This window comes from Lotus japonicus, chromosome 6 (assembly GCF_012489685.1).
Source record: "Lotus japonicus ecotype B-129 chromosome 6, LjGifu_v1.2".
In the NCBI taxonomy this organism is placed as follows: Eukaryota; Viridiplantae; Streptophyta; class Magnoliopsida; order Fabales; family Fabaceae; genus Lotus; species Lotus japonicus.
In genome coordinates this window covers 16,435,139-16,442,414 of record NC_080046.1, presented here as the reverse complement: position 1 = coordinate 16,442,414, position 7,276 = coordinate 16,435,139, and the positions used below count along the sequence as shown (strand labels likewise).

The 7,276-nt window shown below is 36.7% G+C and overlaps 1 long non-coding RNA gene across 1 annotated transcript; it reads left to right on the top strand.

Annotated features, from left to right (window-relative positions):
* Nucleotides 1–480: 480 nt before the first annotated feature.
* LOC130724178 (uncharacterized) lies at nucleotides 481–1,141 on the top strand. Its single transcript, XR_009014445.1, has 2 exons — nucleotides 481–898; nucleotides 978–1,141. It is a non-coding gene; the product is annotated as an uncharacterized LOC130724178 (long non-coding RNA).
* Nucleotides 1,142–7,276: the final 6,135 nt, after the last annotated feature.

The following is a 7,276-nucleotide window of genomic DNA, read 5'->3' as shown; positions in this document are numbered from 1 at the left end:
AAGTATGAAACTTAAAGAGGAAAACGATTGCAACACACTGTACTCCTTCAACACAAACATCATCGATTAGGCCATCGAAGGGGGAAAATGGAAAAAGAAACAGGCAATTAGGTCACGAAGGGGAAAAATGGGTCATCGAAGGGGAAAGTGGGAACAGAAACGTGGGAGCAACATTTATGGTGGGGTCACCAATCTGCTATATACCAACGGCCAAGATTGAAAATGAAAAACTAAAACAATTTTAATCAAAGGCCAAGATTGAAAGCTTTCTTAGGAATAGTGATTCCAAGGGTCTATTTTAATAAGTAGTAGATTTCCTTAATACTTATAATTAAATATTAATGTTTGAGCAGAAAGTTAAAAAAAAAATTGTGCTGATTAAAGGAGTCCAAAGAGGAAAAAAACCGGCCAGGCCGGTCAAAAGAGGTCCAAATGGCCACAAAACCGGGTCCAGCGGGTAAACCAGGGGCTCCAACGGGTCAACCGGTCACCACATATAAAAACTTCTCCTTCATTCTGAAAATCAAACCCTAGCCGTCATTCTCACTTCTCCTCCTCTCTTCCTCTCTTCTTCTTCTTCTCTTCTTCTTCCTCTTCCTCTTCCTCTCGTCTTCTCTCTTTCTCTCCTCCTCTCGTCCTCTCTGTTCCTGCAACCACAACTGCAACCCCAAACCACCACTCCTAACCACCATCGCAACCCACCCAGAACCCACCAAGAACCACAAAAATCCCCAACCCAGCCCCATCCCAACGGCCACCAAAGCAACGATTTTAGAAGCACCTAGATCAGAGATTTTTACAACGATTTGATACATGCAAGGCTTTGAGCTATCCAAGCAAGAATTTTTTCACCAAAATCCGAGTCTAGAAGCACCTGGATCGAACATTTTAGGCTGAGGTAAGTAAAAATCAAATTTTTACTTGATTTTGTTCGTTTAATTTTTGCACTCGCTGAATCCCTTTCTTCTCCCTTCCAGATCATCTCCCTGTCAACTAAATCGGACATGCAAGCCTCTGAAGATGGATTTTTTTTTATGTAAATATCAATACGCCGTGTAAAAGTTTCCATTTTTATTGTAAAGTTTGATTTTTTATGTAAAGTTTGAATTTTTATTAATAAAAATTTGATTTTCCTCTGTCACCTCTCATGGGAGTGGGAGTGGAGTGGGTGGTGGTAACGTGAGTGATGGGACTGTGGTTGGTAGTGGCTGTGGTTAGGTGTGGGTCCAACAATCTGCTATAAACCAAAGGCAAAGATTGAATCAGAATAAACAAAACAATTTAAATCAATGGTCATGATTGAAACCTTTCTTAGGAATAGTGATTCCAAGGGATTGTTTTAAGTAAGTATAGATGGAGGTATTTTCTACAATATGGTAACATAATAACATTTATTATATTAATACTATAATATATCCTTACTATTTTTTTAAAATCAAATGGGGGCAAATGCCCCACCACTGTTAACCTGAATTCGTACCTGTTCATACGGAACTACGAAGGGACATAGGGGCTATTGCCCCCTCAAAATTCTAGATTTTTTTCATAATATATTACCTACTTTTTTTTCGTGAAAATACTGTATATATAAATAATAGTTCAAATATTATACGAAATACTGCTCAGCTCACCTGGTGGTGCGTCTTACGTTTTACTTGGAGGGGTGGGTTTGAATCCTGCTCCTAGTTTTTTACTTGTTTTATTTTACATTACTTTTCTATTATCTCTCCGCATCATCCTCAATTTTTTATTCATATAGACTTTTTTATTAATGGAATATAAGCTTTGATAAATGAACTATTACATAGGAAATTCTACACAATTAAAACTTTTAAGATAATAACAACATTTATCAATTGCTTATTTTTCTTTAAATTTCTCTCAAAAAACTAATAACAAAGAGTTTTACTTGGAGGGGTGGGTTCGAATCCCGCTCCTAGTTTTTGACTTTTTTCTGTAATAGTTTTATTTTACATTCTTTTTCTCTTATCTCTGGGCATCATCCTCAATTTTTTTATTCATATAGACTTTTTTTTAATGGAATATAAGCTTTGATAAATGAACTATTACATAGGAAATTCTACACAATTAAAACTTTTAAGATAATAACAACATTTATCAATCGCAAAAAGTAATAGCTTTTCTTTAAATGTCTCTCAAAAAACTAATAACAAAGAGTAAAACAATCCATTTTATTAAGTAAAAGACTTATCAGAATAGTGTTAAAAATGTTATTTAAAGGTAAAGAATACTTAAAAATTTCAAAAACTTTAAAACATAAAAAACTAAATGTCCAATATTCATGTAAATAAATTACTCTAATCTTTATTTTAATATTTTATGTGTATTGGAATTTTATTTTATTTTGGCCCCCTCAATTTTTCTTTTCTAGTTCTGCCACTGCCTGTTCATCCATTGTTAACTCCAGCCATTTTCCACTCTCATCTCCATACACATAAAACTAGTTGTTATACCCGTGCGTTGCACGGGTTTACTTACAATACTTTTTAACATGATATAAAAATTATTATAGTTTAACTAAATTAAAATTAAAATATTTTATTATAAATATAATAAATTGTGTTAAGACATTTCAATAAATATTATTACAATTATTTTTGTATAAATAATTAATATTATTCAAATTTATTTATTAGCATAGAAATATTTTAACAATTAGAATTTTCATTTATTTCATAATATGAAAAATTATTAAGTTTATTTTTTTTATTTTTTTTTTTGAAAGCGAAAGATATTATTGATAACAAAGAACCATGAGAACAACCCTCTCATGAAATGGGTTGAAAAAGGTCAGGCCAATGTGCCTAACCATCCCTACTTTGTTGATATAAACCTCAAGAAGAGCCTCATTAAAACCTTTCCTAAGAAAAAGCCAATGGGAAAAACCCTAGAAAAGGAAAAAAAAGTACTCAAACTCAAGAACCAACAAAAAAAAACACCAAAATAATCACAACCATCTACAACGATCAAAAGCAAATATCATGAAAAAGACTCCACTTCAAACAAATGCCATAGTATCAATTGATCCAAAAGCAGCACACACATAATGAAGGATCTGAGTTGTCCAATTCTCTCCAAATTATTGGGGATTATTTATTTTAGCTCTGAGGAAAAGTTTGGCTTGTTGTTAGTGTTGTAATTCTCTCCTCCATGTTGCTCGATAACTAGAACTTGCTGCTATAGCAAATAGTGACTAGACTGATTGCTCTTCCCTATTCATTTGTTTCTTGCTTTCTCATGCCTACCCCTGTTTCTTTGTGTCTGTACCTGTCATTATTGGCATTGGGGCTGGTTTCTATCTTGTATCTACTAGCACATCTTGCGCGTTAAATATATATAAACTTGGCACTTATGCAAAAAAACCATGAACCCAGCGCAGCACCTCACTCTTACTAGCATGATCCAAAAAATTGAAAAACACACAAGAAACCCCATGGTTCACAAACCTCCAACACAGCACCAACACATTCATGAAAAAGCCTCCCACATATATGACAAGAAAAGCTCCCCCGCCAGGACCCTGAAAAGATACTACTGCTGCAACATGAAAAAACCCTCTCAGCATTTGGAACATCCATTACAGCAACAACCAAACCTCCGGGCACATGCACCCGATTAAAACCGCCAAACTGCAATCCTCTACCAAAGACACTTTCGGCCTAACCTGGCCAACGATCAACCTGACAACTCTTCTTGCTACTAGACGCCCCAAACCTCTCACACTCCACTAGACCCATACTTCCGGCACCAGTCATTGACCAAAACCATCACGGATCACCCTCGCGATACCTTGTATAGCCACCTCTTCAGGACAATCCAACAACATTCCCGCACACTGACTCCTGATCAAAGCACGGCGAGCTCGTGTTCTAACACCTTCCTCACTATGCCAATCAAGGGACATCAAATGCATAGCAGACCCATCACGTTGTAGTAGAGCAGCCTCTGAGTTTCCTGTCTCTTTGCGTGGTCTTCCTCGTGACCGCTTTGGTGTGTGCACTTGTAGAGAAGACTGTGTAAGCAAATTTTATCTACTCTAGGGTTTTCAACTTACAGAAAACCTAAGCCAGGATCTTTAATTCATATGATTCTCACTAACTTTAAAGGGAGGAGATAACTAACCTTGATTCATGCCAGAATCCATGAAGAAATCCTTAAGCTCTCTGAATCCTTTTCTCTCCTCTTTGCCTTCCACTTTCAGTCCTTCTCTGATGGATGAGAAGAGAAGCAGAATACGTTACTTTGAGAACTGCTCAGTAAACCCTTTATTGTAGGTTGGTTATTGTAACCACCCACTATCTTTTAATTTTCTGAAGGAAGAGGAGAGGGAATTCAAAATTGAATTTTGAAACCCCCAACTAACTTTAATTGCTTTAATATCCTAATGACCATCACATTGAGGATCTTTTCATAAAATTAATTCTATAAGTTACATGGGCCACATTAATTATTAAAATAATTTAACAATCTCCCACTTGGCCCATGTGACGACTTGATGATTCAACAAACCATAAGTGCGCGCTTTACGCTGAAATTTATCAAGTCATCATCTTTAATTGAAATGAGATGATCGGATCATGGCGGTCACAAGTCATCATGCGACATGATCCCTTCCATGTATCACAGAACCAACTCAAAACAAAACAACTTTAATGAACACTTCCTGCAATGTTCAACTTTAATGTTTTCAAACAAAACACAACTTGTTATCTCATCTAAGCCATACACGTATACACCGTACTATGAATAACAAGTAAAACAAACAGAAACACATATTTAATTGAATTCATAAGTGTCATGTCCATACAAGCAAACCCATCATATGTACATATGCATTCTATAATATTATGCTAACAAGGACTTGTCTATAATGCCCATCTCTACAGCATGGCCAGAAAATGTTTTGGGCGGCAATCCCTTAGTTAGCGGATCCGCTATCATCATATCAGTACCAATATGCTCAATAGACACTCTATGTTTCTGCACTTCTTCTTTGACAGCTAAGTACTTTAAATCCATGTGCTTTGCACCCTTAGAGTACTTATCATTCTTAGAGAAGAAGACAGCTGCAGAATTATCGCAATAAATTCTTAGCGGCCTTTCTATACTGTCGACAATACCAAGCCCTAAGATAAAATTCCGCAACCATAATGCATGAATACTGGCCTCAAAGCAAGCCACAAATTCAGCCTCCATAGTTGAAGTAGCAATAACTGATTGTTTTGCACTCTTCCATGATATTGCTCCACCAGAGAGCAAAAATACATAACCAAATGTAGATTTCCTTGAATCTACACATCCAGCATAGTCTGAATCCGAGTAGCCAACCACTTCAATGTGATCTGACCTCCTGTATGTAAGCATGTGATCCTTGGTGCCTTGTAAGTACCTAAGGACTTTCTTTGCAGCTTTCCAGTGGTCCATTCCGGGATTACTTTGATATCGGCCTAACATTCCAACAGCAAAGCTGATATCTGGCCGAGTGCATGTTTGAGCATACATTAAACTCCCAACCACTGATGCATAAGGAATATACTCCATTTCCTTTCGTTCCAAATCATTCTTAGGACATTGCATATTACTAAACTTGTCCCCTTTCTGACTTGGAACTATTCCTGCGGAGCAACTTTTCATTCTAAATCTCTCTAACACTTTATTGATATAACCTTTCTGAGACAATCCTAACAACCCTTCTGATCTATTACGGAATATTTCTATTCCTATAACATAGGATGCCTCACCCATATCTTTCATTTCAAAGTTGTTAGAGAGAAATTTCTTTACATCATGTAACAAACTGATATCATTAGCAGCAAGTAGGATATCATCAACATACAGAACCAAAATAATAAACTTGCTCCCACTGACCTTCATATAGATACACCGATCAACGGTGTTCTCTACAAAACCAAATGACGTAATGGTATCATTGAACTTGAGATACCATTGTCGGGAAGCTTGTTTTAGTCCATATATTGATTTCTTTAACTTACACACCAAATTATCCTTTCCTGTGGTCAAGAAACCCTCTGGTTGGTCCATATAAACTTCTTCTTCCAAGTCACCATTCAGAAAAGCGGTTTTTACGTCCATTTGGTGAAGCTCTAGGTCATAATGAGCCACCAAAGCCATGACAATTCTCAAAGAGTCCTTCTTAGAAACTGGAGAGAAGGTTTCTTTGTAGTCAATGCCATCCTTTTGAGTATAACCCTTGGCGACAAGTCTAGCCTTATATCTTTCAATGTTGCCTTTCGAGTCATGTTTAGTCTTAAAGACCCACTTGCATCCGACTCGTTTTGAACCTTGAGGCAACTCGACTAGTTCCCATACTTTATTGTCGTCCATAGATTTCAACTCTTCTTTCATAGCATTGAACCACTTTTCAGAATTGCTACATTCCATGGCTTGTTTGAACGAGACTGGATCCTCATCAATGCTCAAGTCACATGCATTCTCAAGTGAATAAATCACATAGTCATTTGAAATAGCTGATCTCTTAGGTCTTTCAGACCTTCTTAATGCTATTTCTTGTGCCTCTTTTTCCACTTGTTCATTTGTGACTTGTGCATTGTCAGCTGGCTCATTACTTTCATGTTCATTTTGTGGATTTGGAACATTAATTTGTTGTTTCCTTGTGTTATGTGACTGTGATACAAGAGGAACAACAATATGAGGAGAAACATCAATTGAATTATCTTGAGTTTCTCGAATATCCACCTTTCGTGATTCATCACTCCCACTGAACTGACCATTCTCAATGAACCGAGCATTACCAGACTCTACAATTCTCGTACTATGGTTAGGACAATAGAATATGTACCCTTTTGACTTTTCAGGATAGCCAATGAAGTAACCGCTAATGGTTCTTTCATCAAGCTTCTTTTCATGGGGATTGTATAACCTTACTTCTGCTTGACAACCCCAAACATGCAAATGCCTTAAACTAGGTTTCCTTCTTGTCCACAGTTCATAAGGAGTCTTAGGAACCGCTTTACTAGGAACCCTATTAAGCAGATATGTGGCTGTCTTTAATGCATGCATCCATAATGAAAAGGTACATTACTATTACTTAACATACTTCTAACCATATCCATAAGAGTACGATTCCGCCTTTCTGCTACACCATTTTGTTGTGGTGTACCGGGCAATGTATACTGTGCACATATGCCCCGACTTTCAAGAAGCTTTGCAAAAGGACCTGGACATTGTCCACTTTCATTGAATTTACCATAAAATTCACCTCCTCTATCAGACC